This window comes from Schistocerca piceifrons, chromosome 11 (assembly GCF_021461385.2).
Source record: "Schistocerca piceifrons isolate TAMUIC-IGC-003096 chromosome 11, iqSchPice1.1, whole genome shotgun sequence".
NCBI classification, from domain to species: Eukaryota; Metazoa; Arthropoda; class Insecta; order Orthoptera; family Acrididae; genus Schistocerca; species Schistocerca piceifrons.
In genome coordinates, this window is record NC_060148.1 from 108,456,738 (window position 1) to 108,472,097 (window position 15,360).

General features: G+C 43.4%; 1 protein-coding gene across 2 annotated transcripts in view; it reads right to left on the bottom strand.

Moving 5' to 3' along the window:
- The window catches only part of LOC124719976 (TD and POZ domain-containing protein 1-like), a 73,053-nt gene that overhangs the window by 41,224 nt on the left and 16,469 nt on the right, over positions 1-15,360 (bottom strand). Inside the window, exon 1 of one of the 2 annotated variants that reach the window (XM_047245200.1) lies at positions 8,876-8,997. The exons of the other annotated variant lie outside the window; for it this stretch is intronic. The gene's annotated coding sequence lies outside the window, so the exon portion shown is untranslated. Of the gene's footprint in view, positions 1-8,875; positions 8,998-15,360 lie in introns of those variants that run through there. 2 annotated transcript variants of the gene reach the window in all.

The window sequence follows — 15,360 nt, forward strand, 5'->3', positions numbered from 1 at the left end:
CTCCCCCTCACCACCTGTGCACGCAGCAGCCGGTCCTTATTTTATGGCGGCTGTTTTTCTGCAGTAACCCTTATATATTTGCGCTGGTCACTTTCAAGAGTTCCCAGTAAGTGGCTGTTGTCTGCGCTCTGATTCGTTGATGCAGAAGAGACTGACCGGTCGCCGTATTGGGTTTTATACTACCGGAGCACTGGTGCCACATTTTGTGGCTTTGTATTGAACAAAGAGCAAGGAAAAAATCCCTCGAAATCTCGTAGTTACAGGTACGAATTCTTACAATATAACCGCGCAGAATATCGCTGTATGACGTCATCCCCGCAAGCTGCACTTACTTTAGGTTCAAATACCAAGTTTAATTTCTGACGCTTCAAACTAAGCACAGTAAGAGACTAACTACAGTAAGATCCGCACTGTGGATCACCACACAAAAACTATCAAGAGTTGACGCCATCGTTGTTTTGTTTAGTCCTGTCTGAAATATTTCGGTCGAGTAAAGTCACGTTAATAAATCTTTGCGTGAGTTTATAAAAAACAGCACCGTTCATCATGTAATGAATATATTTTTGAAGCACCTACATAAAAGAGGATACAAAGACGGTAGTAATTCTCTTTTAGCCAATTTAGAGACTAACCGTCCATAGATATAATTTTCATGTTTTACGTCCCTCTAGGTGGTAACGATTATTCGCATATTTTTATGTAAATAAGTAAAAAAGAGGAAATAATTTGTACACGCAATAAGTGTAAAATATGCAATACTAATTTCTGTAAGAGAAAAATAAAGAGAAACAGCTGTTTCAAACTGACATAAGGGGACTGAAATCCCTGATTTGCCAGTCGTCTTGTTTCCTTGGAGTTGGCAAAATTTACACGACAAAAGAAAGAAGGCATGAAGGTCGCGGGCATATTTTGATAAACAGTAAGGAGAACGATATTTGCTATCACCAGATTTGCCCAAGTATTAAGCATTTTAATCGTAAATAAACGAGAGACGGAATTTTTCCTGAGTGGTAACGAAAATTCATTGTATCAGCTGTGCAACTCAGAGACAAGCAAAGGTCCTGCAGTGCTTTATAGAGGACGTTACTTCACCTACTGTGGCATTTCGTAACTTGTAATCGCAATTTTACGTACGGAAAGGAACGACGCTTCAATGATACTATAAGTGAACTAAGGGTAGGTAGGGCGTGAATTACAAGTTAGTGAACAGCAACACTGATAGCTCACCATACACAAGGTATTTACGCGTTAGAAAGCACTTGTGTATAAATTTCTCAGCATTATTTTGAAAGAAGAATAAAGCCATTGATGCAGTGGTTTTCCGTACTTGGCTCTCCACATAACGAACTTCTACAACCAATTTTAGAATTCAAACACTTACACTCGACGTATTAACGATACCAGCGTCTTTGTATACGTCGATTACACGCGGAAATGCATCGGTTACATGTACGTACAGAATTAAATAGTGTACCACAGAGGAGTAATATGGGTTCAGAAGAAGTAGGCATATACTCATCATTTACGTACATTATCTTTCACTGCTTACGGAAAGATTCCCGACACTAAGGTACACAGTGTATGTACTGGGATTAAAGTCAGCACGTGAAGTGTAACCAAGTGCGTTCAAAAAGTTAAGAGATTCTGTGAATTAAAATTAGGGACAGGAGTGATTAATTGTAAGGGCACAGAAGTACTTTGATGGTTAACATTTCGCACGTGTTCTTGGAGGCACATTACGTGTACAGATATTATGTACGTTATTGAAATAATTCGGAAATGCAATGTTGTCAACCAGACTTACTAAGAATTTAAAGAATTCTTGGCCTTGTGTAAAATGAGCAAGGGGATAGAGACCATGAGATGGGCTGCTCAGTACCGTACTTGTGCAGAAACTAAAGACGACGGGTAAAAGGCGAGACAGAGGGCTACCATCAACGATTCACTCGTTTTCAGAATTCGAATTTTTCGGGAGTATTAAGTGTACGAATATGATTGCATGCCATTACGAATTCAGCGCCTTGCCAAAATGCCGACAAGGCAAGACTTTTCATGTGTTGGAACATGCGAGGTATTTGACCAAATGTGGCAGCTGCAAAAAACCGTGTAAGTGGTGGGGGGGGGGGGGGGGCTGAACGAGATTTCTGTACGCAGTCCACACAAGTGAACAGCACGCAGAAGCCACGAACTCTGAACACCGCAGCAAAGTGTGTGGAAGACAGTGCGTCGGCGGTTAGACTCCAAACCGTACCGTCCGGATCCCTCACAACAATTAAAAGCGGACTGTTACGGCCGGCGCCTTCAGATTTGCGCCAAATTGGAGGCAGCAACTGAGGATGGACATTTCGCCCCCACGCTGATATTCAGCGACAAAGCAACTAACACTTTTCTGAAAAAATTTATCTCCGCAATGTGAGAGTGTGCCGTACTGAAAATCCTCACCAAATTTCGGTGCATGAACGCGATGCGCCGAGGGTTAATGTATCCTGTGCAGTGTGACAGGCGAAGCTGAATGGGCCGTTTTAATACTGTGAGACAACTGTGGCGGGTACATCTTACCTCGGTATGTTGCAGTTGCGGTTGTTTCGACTACTCATTCCTTCAGGGACCATCGATGTTTATTGCTACCTAAACGACGAAATTTCGCATCGCTGGATTGGCCGTAGGCGGTTAACGCAAGTACTGATCAGCTTGCAAAAGCACTTAACAATGGATGTTTGAAAATCTGAAACTGGTCACGGGTTTGTGTAATTCAACTGTGTGTCGTAATTCCGGTTGTCTCCTATATTTAAGTCATAATGTTTATAACTGTACTACAGCCCTGTTTCTCTTAATGTTTATTTTCGAAAATCTAGCTATTAAAATAGGGTTTCATTGCACTGTGGCTGACTCAAATGAACTTGAAATATTAGCAGAAGGCCACTCGATCACTGATTACACAAAGTAGAGGCCATAATGGATGTTACCGAGAACTCGCGTCACAGGTATGTATGCACGATGATCTTCAGAGCCATTTTGTTTCTGTTTAGACCACTCGGCCGATGGGCTTGCGAAAATTTGAAAGGGCGCGAAACACAGGAACGTAACAGTGAGACGCAGTAGAAGAAACAGACAAAAAACACAGTGGGCGGGGGAGAGCGCGGTCTGCGCTCGTCCGGAGAGTAGGGGCTGCCGCTGTCTGCCGTGCTCACGTGTCGGCTGGCCGGCCGGCTGCACAGCTGTGGACCTCCACTGCCCCCACACCAGGGACAAGCGGCGCCCAGCACTGAACCCGCCGATTCCAACTGTGTGTCACCAAAACGGACATACAACACTCTTCGAAAGCTAACATGAGTGAAATACGTGCCACACAAAAATTGTTACTTGAACATTCCATTTCTTTGGCTCCGCTGAGTGACAACCATACTGTAACCTGACAACCTGTACCAGAACTCTGGCTAAGCAGCGGAGCACTTCTCCACAACACACTTTACAAAAAATAATATAGCAGCCACGCGTTCTGTTGTATCCGTGAGTGTGTGTGACGTCACGCAGCACACCATTACGCCACGGGTCAATGTCGACGGCCGGTATCAGCAGCTGCGAGCTGCTCCAGTTTAGGCAGCCGCCTGTACTGGAAATACGGGTACTTGCAGAGCCTTGATGCTTTGAGAAAAGTGAAACACACGACGGAAGTCTGAGAAAACTGCAGATTTTTTTAACTGATTAACTACTGAATGGTGTATCACTAAATGGACCACCAAGGCGACAGCGAAATTTTCGCAAACCGTTTTTTTCTTCTTCATCTGAGACACTGAAGTACCGGGTGCTCATAAGTAAAATGCAGCTACTGACCCAAGTCCACTGCGGTCTGTGAGTATGGTAAGGCAGCGAAACACTGTAGACATGCTAACGCGAAACCAGTTGGCGCCGGAGGAAATCAATTCCAATGTTGGTCAGCAGGTGCGAATCTGTCACTGTGCAACACCTCGCGGAAGTCTCCGGTGCTCATACTGAACAAGTTCTGCAAGTGGCGGTTAATAATATCGACATTCTGCCTTTCTCACTTGTTTGTCCCTTCCTGTCCACATTCCGTTCCCAATGCATTAGATACGGGAACATTTCTTTCCAGTGTAAATCGGTTCCGCAAGGGCGCATTAGCATACCAAGTTTCGCTGCCATATAGCAGTTACAGCCCACGATGGACCTCTGTGAGTGGCTCAACTTCAGATTACAAGCACACTGCGGTACAGCGAATGACGGACATTTGCCACGCCGGACATTTGCAACACTTGACTAGCTTGACTAGCGATCCCTCAGGTTACGGACGCCCTTCCTCGTACTACTTCTGTCCGCTTTCAAACCGCCGTCTTCACGTCTTACTCGATGTAACCAGTACGTAAGGGACCTCCTTCATCGACATCTCGGGGAAATACAGAGCTTCTTCTCCGAAATCTAAACATTTATAGCTTTTGGGAAACGAAAGCAATACCGACGATTAAGTCAGTATGTAATCAGTTGTGCCAAGTATAAATACAGATCCCTCTGTCTGTACGGTAGCTTCCTTTCATGCTTACTTATTGAGATAGAAACAGTCCATTGCCAAGGGAACAACAAGAACGGAAAGATGTAAAAGAGTGCGAATGTACGCTAATCATTTCTTTTTGGTCACTGCAATGTGCCTACTTTAATTACTACAAGTGCATGCCCAAAAGACAATAAGGAAAGAAGAAATGGGTATGTGGACGTTTGAAAAGAAGAACGACATACTCCATATTAATTTACTCTCTAAAATCCGGTATCTCTTGCTGCGAAACATTAGTTAATAAAGTGTAGCGGGACAATGTTCAAAACATGACTGAAAATACGCTACTAAATAGAGATAAGAACTTCTATGATTGACATGTCATCCAAAGTCTACGTACATTTTTAAAATGTTAGAGATACGGAACTGTGGTAATACAGAATGCTATGCTTGTAACGTACGTTGTTCTACATTGTTTAGCTCTGGTATTTACAGTCACAGAGAAAACATCCTAGGTTTTGGAGGGAAAAACCGTAATTGTAATGATCTACACTAGAACAGAAACAAGAAGCACAACGAAGGAAAAATAATGTAATGCCTGTTCCAACTCACAAGTGACACTGAAGCAGATAGTTCCTGTCACTTAGGGTGGGCAGCGGTTATATTCGACAACCTGAATAAATTAATAACTGGCTCCTTTTACCGACCCCCTGTCTCATATGAAACAGTTGCTGGACAGTTCAAAGACAACTTGAGCCTCATCACAAATAGGTACGCTACTCATACAATTATAGTTGGTAGCGAGTTCAATCTACCTTCCATATGTTGTCAAAAGTTCATTTTCAGACCCTATACAAACAACTTGTGTAATTGTTGTAAATGGTCTCTTTAAATTATTTTGAACAATTAGTTCACGAGACCATTCACATTGGAAATGGTTACGAAAACACACTTGACCTCTTAGCCACAAATAATCCTGAGCATCAAGACGGATACAGGGATTAGTGAACACACAGTGGTAGCGAAGCTCAATTCCGTAAAAAAGAAATTCAGGAAAACTAAACGCGAAATATATCTACTTATAAAAGCTGCTAAAAATTCGGTTGACTTCTTTCTAAGAGACACTCCCCAATCCTTGCAAACTATGTAAGTGAAGACCATATGAGGCTTGAGTTCAAAGAAATAGTATCAACAGCACTCAAGAGATTCGTACCAAATAAATTAATAAGAGACGGAACTGATACCCCATGGTACAGAAAATAAGACAGAAAGCTGCCGCCGGAGCACTGAAAAAGGCAAGTATAATTTAGACGAACGCAAAATCTCCGAGATTGGCGAAGTTTTACTGAGGCTCGAAATTTGGTGCGAATTTCAATGCGAGATGCATTTAATAGTTTCCACATCGAAAGTATCTCTAGAAATGTGGCGGAATATCCAAAGAGACTCTGGTCCTGTGTTAAGTAAATCAGCGGAAAGGCTCAGTAAGTGGCTTTACTACGCGGCGGGTGAGAAGGAGGAGGAGGGGGGGGGGGGGAGATAAAGGACCCAACCCTTCGGAGCAGATAAAATCGTGGCAAATGTCCGCACACCGGTACAGCACGGTTACTCCTGCACGCAGGTTACCCTCAGCCACGTGTCAGGGCGACACCTCGCCACCGTCTCCGCGTTGAGTCACGTTTACTGCCAGCCCAAGTATCATGTGAGACACCACAGTGTGAAATTTTATGCAGCTATCACATTTTACTGGTGGACAGAACACCTAATGAACTGAAAGCACCCGGAAACACTGTGCACATTCCCAAGTCACGAGTGACCTTACTCCCTTATTACTGGATACCTATGTGTGAGCTAAAGAGCTGATTCCACACACTCGCGATTAAATGGCGGCCTTCTTAGGAAACTGTTTCGGCTGCCGCTACTGTTCATCCGTGAACGCCACAGTTTTCTACAATTCAGCAAATCTTGTCTCGCTACACACGACACGTTTTGAACAGGTCTTTAATACGGCGTGCATCAATTGCGTTGTACATTTTGTGATAGGCGAGTATAAATACGAAAGCCACCACACATAGTTCCAAGTCACGAAAGTGAAGGGCATTTAGAGCACCGATTCCGGGTTACTTATTATACATAAAATTCGCGCAACTTTTATCAAATCATCCTGTCCCTCACGTGTGACGACAGTCACTTTTCCGTGACGTCACGCGTTCTTTGCTGGCAGTGGATGAGGGGGGGCACACTGAACAGTCGTCGTGTTGATCTACCTGTTTGCCAAGAAAATTGTCAATTTTATGGTTTTGGTATTCAAATTTGCGTTTTACGACGATGTGCAGTCTGACACACGACATTTCTGAACTCTTCAAGACAGGTCGTCTTCAGTACTTTGTCATGCCCAAGTGTCGGTAAATGTGACGTCAGTGGCCACCCACGATTCCGAAACTGTGACTTACCATCAATAACGGGTAAGGCTTCTGTAACAGTATCTGGCTAAACGAAATAATGTTTACTGTAGGTTTCTGTCAAATATAATTAGCAAATGCCCCCACAAATGTTTTAATTCTGACGTGATTCAGTCCTCTGACGGAAACTAACAACAAATCTACCTCTATTCTCGCAACTGTTGCACTGGAAATGGCACAAATTAAATCTAGGTTCTGCCGACATTAGCGCCTGCACATAGAAATCTACACTGCACTTTAATCGTGTCATTTCAACGTCAAATAAAGAAGCTGGTGAGTGACGGCGTCAGAATCACCGACATTCATTCCTCCCTCACATAATATACGACTGAAGCGCAGGCCGCACAGAACACGGCGCGCCTCACAGATGGCTGACGCGTTGCTTTGTCGACACACAGGGCTCTCTCATCAGGCAAATAGTAACACGAGAACAGCCCAACAAAGCGATGCAGCGTTGTAGAGTGCTAAAAAAATTTCATCAGTAAATCACAAACGAGGAGACGTGACAGAGCGATAAAAAACACGAAATGTTTATTTCGTGAAAGACAAACATTACGATAAATTCTCAAGAATTCGCCAACTACTACGCAAATGGTCGCCTGTTTGTAATGAGGGTGTTGGGGAAAGCTACAGATTGCTCGTTGACCATAACCTTAATTCCAGAACATTGTGAAAATACGGAAATGAACGCGTGTGCTGCGTCTCATCGCCACAAGCGTGTCGGCGTCACGCCACGAGTTGTGATTCGCGAACGGATTTCAGGATCCGCAACGCCCACGCACGAAACAGCTTCCGACGTCTGATTACTTTGCAGACGATTTAACGTGTGTAACATCTAACGTTAAGCATGTAAGCGAGAAAGTTCACAAACGGTTTGAAATTGTTCTTAACGTGTGTTCGAAAGCAAGTGCTCATTCTGAAATACTGCGTGAATACAGTGTCTAAGTTGCGCTCCTTTTTAAAGAAAATCCCGTTTATCGCGCGTCTAAATTTTTGACACGTCATGTCTACTGATGTGTGGGCCGTACGACGATGTAATTTTTGCAGATACCCTACGGGGTGTGGGGATACTGTCTGCAAAGTGCGTCGCGAATAGACAGGTACTGATAGACTACAACGATACGTCTGCTGCCTAAGTTGACTCCATGAACAGCGCGACAACGGGGGCCCGGGGTGGGGGGGGGGGGGGGGTAGCGGAAAAATCTCTCCAGTTTTTGTAGTCTTGGGTGCAGTTTCTTGGAGGTCGGTAACTGCCGTCATTCTGAAATACTGTCTGACTAAAGGTCCGCGTATTTCAGCGCCCTTAGTCACGTTACCTCGCGACGCGCAATGTTTCCAACTGCGGTACTTCTCTTACTGTGTGACAACCGCAATTTAAGATTATACCTCTGAATGAGTACATCTTGACAACATTTTAGATGTCTGAATTCGGCCACATTACGCGAAACATTAAAAAATAAATTTCTGGCACGCCTGCAAGCCGCTACACGCCTTGTCGCACTAAAACTCGCTTACTGCAAAGTTCTCCGTTTGATGGTTTTCGTAAACTTGCGTCCTACGAACATAATCAAGAACGCGAGGTTTTCATTTTGAATGCCTGTTGTACGTGAATTCCGTGGAAATCTACACTGGCACATCGAAACACTAGCCGACTGAATGTGGCGTAATTTTCCATTCGTTCCACGTTATTCTCGCTCAAGTTTTCATAGACTGGAGCAAGGCCATAAGTAACGACCAATAAATCACTGAACACTCAAAACGGTAATTTAACACACTGTTAGCCACTCCCTTTGTTCGTAGCGGAGTAGGGGGGTAAGACAAAGTATTAGACAAGAGCAGTAAGTGAGTTACGCGACAAAAACCACACAAAAGCGTGCAGAACATCCGCCGCTCCCATAAATTCCCGCCTTACCTTTCTGAGGTATTCCCGTGCAGACACAAGATACACGAGCTCTGTCTGGGCAGGCAGGACAACGTGGCACGCTGCTTCCCTCCAGGCTGCTGCGTCACAACTGGGCCGCACTGACAGCCGGCTGCCCCCCCCCCCAGCGCTGACGTCACGGGGCGGCGTTGCCAGCTCGCGCGGCAGGCGAGGGAACTGCTGCAGCAGTGCCTGCGGGGCGTCTACGTCTGTGTCGGCACTGCCGGACCGCCTGCGTCCCATCCTCGCCACAGTCAGTTATCTCGAACCGCGCTATACAGCTGCCAACACACACCCCCTTCGCCTGGCGTCCCAAAAACCGGATTTCGTCAACTGATTTCCCAGTACCGCTTTTGGTGAACGCAAAGATGGAACAAATACGCTGCATTTTGGTCACGGGATGAGGAGAGGTGTGAACACAACATCTTCCGTCATCGTGCTGAGTGCCAGTGACTTACGCGCGAGCTTTGCGATTCGTATCGATCATTTGCTACTCCAGAAATGACGGACGAGTGTGACAAGTTTTCGTTAAAGAAGGTTACAGGGATATCAGTGCTGAGATCATCGGTGCCTGGGCTCACGTACTTCTTACTCTAACAAGGGAATGGTCAGACTTGTCATGCCGAAACATGTATTACTTTTTTTAGCACTGTTATTTAACTGTGCAAAAGGTACGTATGTAAAATTGTAGCTGCTGACATGAACTGGAAGTCACTTAAAAAAAATCACGAACATGACTGTGTTTTCCGCTTGGCGCTTGCAGTGACGGCTGGCCACCCCTGGAAGTGGCGACTCGCGAGCGTTGTGCGCATGGTCGGCAAATGCGGCCGTCTTATCGCGGCGTTCACCAAAGAGGAGTATCGCTGCACGGTTTTGGTGGAAAGGGGAATCGAATCTTCGTTTCTGTGGCACGCACGTTCTTTTAATTTCTGGTACGTATTTCGAAACATACCGTCCTGAAACTGATTAGAGATGTGAAAGACGTTCTGTACATGTTCGTCTATACTCCGCAAGCCACTTTACGGTGAACATTCAATCTCCCATCACAAGTGATGGTGAACCCTGTAAATGTTTTGCTGCTTGCCATGGAGATATACCACAGATGCCAAATGAAGCAATCAACAGAAAACACGCGTGAATACTATGTGTTGTGCAACATGGTTGTTAAACTTCTAGACGAGCATGTAAATGGCGCAGACATGTGGCCAGAAACAACTGAAACACTCGATATTGCAGACTGTGAATCTACAGACGGCGAAGACACTCATGAAGACTCTTCGAGTGATAGTGTCACGTACCATCATCAATTATCTCCGAAAGTAACACCAGCAACTACAATTATCTTACCAGATAAAGAAAAAGCGGTGACGTATTGGTTGAACGAAAGTGGTAAGAAACGCCTACGTGTCAATACTGTTCAAAATAAGTATCGCTTTGTGCGTTCTGAACATGGATTGTATAGATGGAAAAAGGAAGTCGCTGGACGACGTAAGAGTCGACTGGAAATTGCGACGGAGATAAATACGCGACTTTTTGAGCTATTTACCGATGCCAGACAACAGTCATTTAGTGTCAGTGATACAACTTTGCGTGATTGGGCGTTAGAGATTGCCAACGCGATAGGCGCTAAAGAATTTACAGCTTCTCAAAGTTGGATTAGTCGCTTCAAAAGATCACATAAAATTGTGGCAAGAAAAATAACAAAATTTGTATCGAGAAACAGGTCGGAAAATGAAGTGACACAAATCGAAATGATAGAAGCTTTTCTTACGAATGCAAAAAATAAGATCGCTAGTTTTAGTGAATCGTACGTGTACAATGCAGATCAGTCAGGTTTTCAAAAAGAAATGCGTGCGAAAAGAACACTGTCATTCAAAGGGGAAAAACATATTGAGGTGATTGCGCAGTCCATGACTGCACTCACCCATTCATACACTATAATGCCCATAATTAGTCTGGATGGTTCATTGCTGCCTAAACTCTATGTGTGTCTTCAAGAACCAACTGGACGTTTTGGATAACGTGTCAAAAGAACAATGTTCTACGCAAACAATCTTGCGGTAGACGCATCGAAGTCTGGAAAAATGGGAAATGAAAACGTTACGCTTTTCATGCGTCATGCTTTTCTTCCGTTCTGCGGGAACAAATCTCTTCTCCTTCTAGAATCGTGGTCAGGTCATAAAAGGTCTGATTCATTAAAAGCTGTATTTCGAGCCCACCCTGACAAGAAGTAGAGATACTTCAGATTCCACCCAGCACGACGAACGTAATCCAACCTTTAGACAGAGAATTTTTCCGTCAGTGTAAGGCATTTTACAGAAAACTAACAGAGAAAATTATTGTGTGCAGATCACTGCAATTTCCTGTCTATCACCGTGACAATATTCTCAAGCTGCAATCAGTAGTACATTATCAATTTCCCCCCCCCCCCCCCCCACGGTTTCAGAATTTGATTAAATATGCGTGGCACTCCTCGAAATATACTGATACTAGGCCTGATTCATTCCTAACACCAGCCCAGTTTTGTCTACGGACATCTAACAACGTCTGTGATTTGCAGGGCTGTCATATGTCGTCTTTGCTTGTATGTTCTTGGTGCACAAAAAACCTATGTTTTGAACATTGTATCAATATTTCGCGTTTTTGCGGTAATTACAAGAAATAAAATTTGGACGTGTTCTAAACCGTATATTTGTGTCTATTTCGTAGCTATTTGGAAAGAATGTTGTAGATAACATCAGCCATATTTGTCAACGAATGTTTAATTATTATACGATTGCTTTCACTGGGGGAATCAGCTCTCTCACTGCTGTGGCAAGAGAGCGGCACGTAGCTAACGCCACCTTGTCCCTAGATGGCGTCGGTATAACGTAGCGAGAGAAGTCAGGGATGTACAAGGGCAGTTATAAGCGCGTAAACCATGCGACAATACTGTCTTACTTCATAAAATTGTTTACAGACTTCCAGGTCATGTCAGCAGCTAAAATTCTGCATACAGCCTTCTTCCAATGTTAACTCACAGTGGTAAAAAAAGCAACACAGGTTTCGACATGACAAGTCTGACCATTCCCTTGTAAGTTACACTGAGCACGACACACATTTACCCTCAACGTGTGGACCAGCTGAAATCATTCTGTGATTTCGTTGATACTGGATACGGCAAAGTTCTAGGTAGTATTAAAACTAGATGGTTGTCATTGTTGCCAGGAGTTACGTTATTGAACCTTTGAAATCTTGTTTTCTATCTCAGAATAGGTGTCCCACGTTGCTGGAACAAATTTTCGAAAACCAACAGTCACTTCTTTGGCTTCATTTCGCACAATGCCCATTGAAAATGTTTTTAAATTCAATCCAAAAGTTGGAAATAACCACGGTTTCAGCTTGATTCAAGAAATAATCAATACCATTTTAATTAACTCGGGAAAGGAAGGTACTTTCACTCGGTCAAAATACGAGCCTTTTACCAATTCTAAGACACTTCTACACTTTTGTGACTTGTTTGGAAAAGTAGAGTTCTCCACTTCAACCTCTGATATCATTTCATTGGAGAACACAAAAAAAAAAAAATGCTGTTTCTTGAGCTGAACTTTTAAATTTTCTGATAATTCTTAAGGCAGACTCATGTGCAACATTTCAGACGAGATAGGATGCGTGAACAACATTGTATCCCAGAAACTTGAGGAATTGGAAAAAGCTAATTTGGAAACAGTTAAGAGACTGTGTGATATATTCCACACACTTAAAAGTACAGGTACTTCAAGTAAAAATATAGACACGCTTGTGAGTTTTGGTCCTGCTGTACTATTCACAAATATTGTTGTGGAAAGAATATTTTCAACTGTGAAGTCACTTTGGAGGGTGGAATGTGTAGTGCTAGAACCACTTCATTCCCCACAGGTGTTGTGTGTCTCATATTAGAGGCCAAAAACAAACATAAAATTCTTTGTCAAGTACAGAGTAGAGGTGCTCTTACTCGGTAACTGTACTGTCTAATTATTGGATTTATAGTGAATTCTTGCAATGGGCCTTTTTCCTCAGAAGTTGACTGTCGAAAGTATTTTGCTCTCTGTCCCAGTGTATTTAAAAGCAGAATAAGCAAGCATTCTTCAAAACTATATAATGTATGCATGGTCAGTGTCTGCATCAAGTAAATCCTACCCCATATTTGGCAGACTGGGTTCCACATTTGGAGGCTGCATTCGAGAGACACGTACCATATGTCGAAGTTTCAGCACCATTTAATATTTTCGTGTGTTTTAATTCAGACGTAAACGTCGAGTGGCTCTTTACATACCACCTCACAGCACCACTCTGCTTCCTAGTCAAGATCCCTAAAATCATTCAGTTCTTATCCTCCCTTAATAGCGATCAATAAAATTGTAATATGTTGTCTTGTGTATCCAGTACGAGGATATTTCATTCCTTAGCTCATACAACAGCCTGACAGGTGGTGGTTTTCTCGGCTATTTTTCCAGTACATGAACGAATTTCAGCCACAATCTAAGTTTGTGTGTCTGGTGCGTACTCAATGAAACGAAAATAACCTCTGTTTGCCTGGTGGCTGCTGGTATTTGAAGTCAGGAACATGTTTCATTCGGAACACCGACATGGCCATTAAATCTGAATTTTGCGGAGAACAGGTAGCCTCCATAATGGCGAGACCCTTTTGCACAGGATTTCGGTCACCCCAGGGATCTTATGTTGATGCTGTGACATTGTTAGGGTGTACTAACATGTAAATTTTATTTTCTACAGATCTCACACAATTACTTCATTGTGGTTGATCAGCGTTGTTGCTTGCTTTATGAAACAGTGTCGTCTTTGTTGTCTGTTTTGAATTTTGTGTGAAGTGTGTTTATGGTACTTTGGGAGCTTTTCGTCGTAATCCGTTTCATTGGGGAGTTTTTTAAATGTAATTAATGCTCGTGTAACGATTTTGCGCTGCGAATTGCGTGTGAAGCTCATTCTCATTCTACTAGGTTGCTTCTCCCCCCATGAACCATGGACCTTGCCGTTGGTGGGGAGGCTTGCGTGCCTCAGCGATACAGATGGCCGTACCGTAGGTACAACCACAACGGAGGGGTATCTGTTGAGAGGCCAGACAAACATGTGGTTCCTGAAGAGGGGCAGCAGCCTTTTCAGTAGCTGCAGGGGCAACAGTCTGGATGATTGACTGATCTGGCCTTGTAACATTAACCAAAACGGCCTTGCTGTGCTGGTACTGCGAACGGCTGAAAGCAAGGGGAAACTACAGCCGTAATTTTTCCCGAGGACATGCAGGTCTACTGTATGATTAAATGATGATGGCGTCCTCTTGGGTAAAATATTCCGGAGGTAAAATAGTCCCCCATTCGGATCTCCGGGCGGGGACTACTCAAGAGGACGTCGTTATCAGGAGAAAGAAAACTGGCGTTCTACGGATCGGAGCGTGGAATGTCAGATCACTTAATCGGGCAGGTAGGTTAGAAAATTTAAAAAGGGAGATGGATAGGTTAAAGTTAGATATAATGGGAATTAGTGAAGTTCGGTGGCAGGAGGAACTAGACTTTTGGTCAGGTGATTACAGGGTTATAAATACAAAATCAAATAGGGGTAATGCAGGAGTAGGTTTAATAATGAATAAAAAAATAGGAGTGCGGGTTAGCTACTACAAACAGCATAGTGAACGCATTATTGTGGCCAAGATAGACACAAAGCCCATGCCTACTACAGTAGTACAAGTTTATATGCCAACTACCTCTGCAGATGATGAAGAAATAGATTAAATGTATGACGAGATAAAAGAAATTATTCAGGTAGTGAAGGGAGACGAAAATTTAATAGTCATGGGTGACTTGAATTCGTCAGTAGGAAAAGGGAGAGAAGGAAACATAGTAGGTGAATATGGATTGGGGGGAAGGAATGAAAGAGGAAGCCGCCTTGTAGAATTTTGCACAGAGCATAAGTTAATCACAGCTAACACTTGGTTCAAGAATCATGAAAGGAGGCTGTATACATGGAAGAAGCCTGGAGATACTGACAGGTTTCAGATAGATTATATAATGGTAAGACAGATTTAGGAACCAGGTTTTAAATTGTAAGACATTTCCTGGGGCAGATGTAGATTCTGACCACAATCTATTGGTTATGAACTGCAGATCGAAACTGAAGAAACTGCAAAAAGGTGGGAATTTAAGGAGATGGGACTTGGATAAACTGAAAGAACCAGAGGTTGTAGAGAGTTTCAGGGAGAGCATTAGGGAACAATTGACAGGAATGGGGGAAAGAAATACAGTAGAAGAAGAATGGGTAGCTCTGAGGGATGGAGTGGTGAAGGCAGCAGACGATCAAGTAGGTGAAAAGACGAGGGCTAATAGAAATCCTTGGGTAACAGAAGAAATATTGAATTTAATTGATGAAAGGAGAAAATATAAAAATGCAGTAAATGAAGCAGGCAAAAAGGAATACAAACGTCTCAAAAATGAAATCGACAGGAA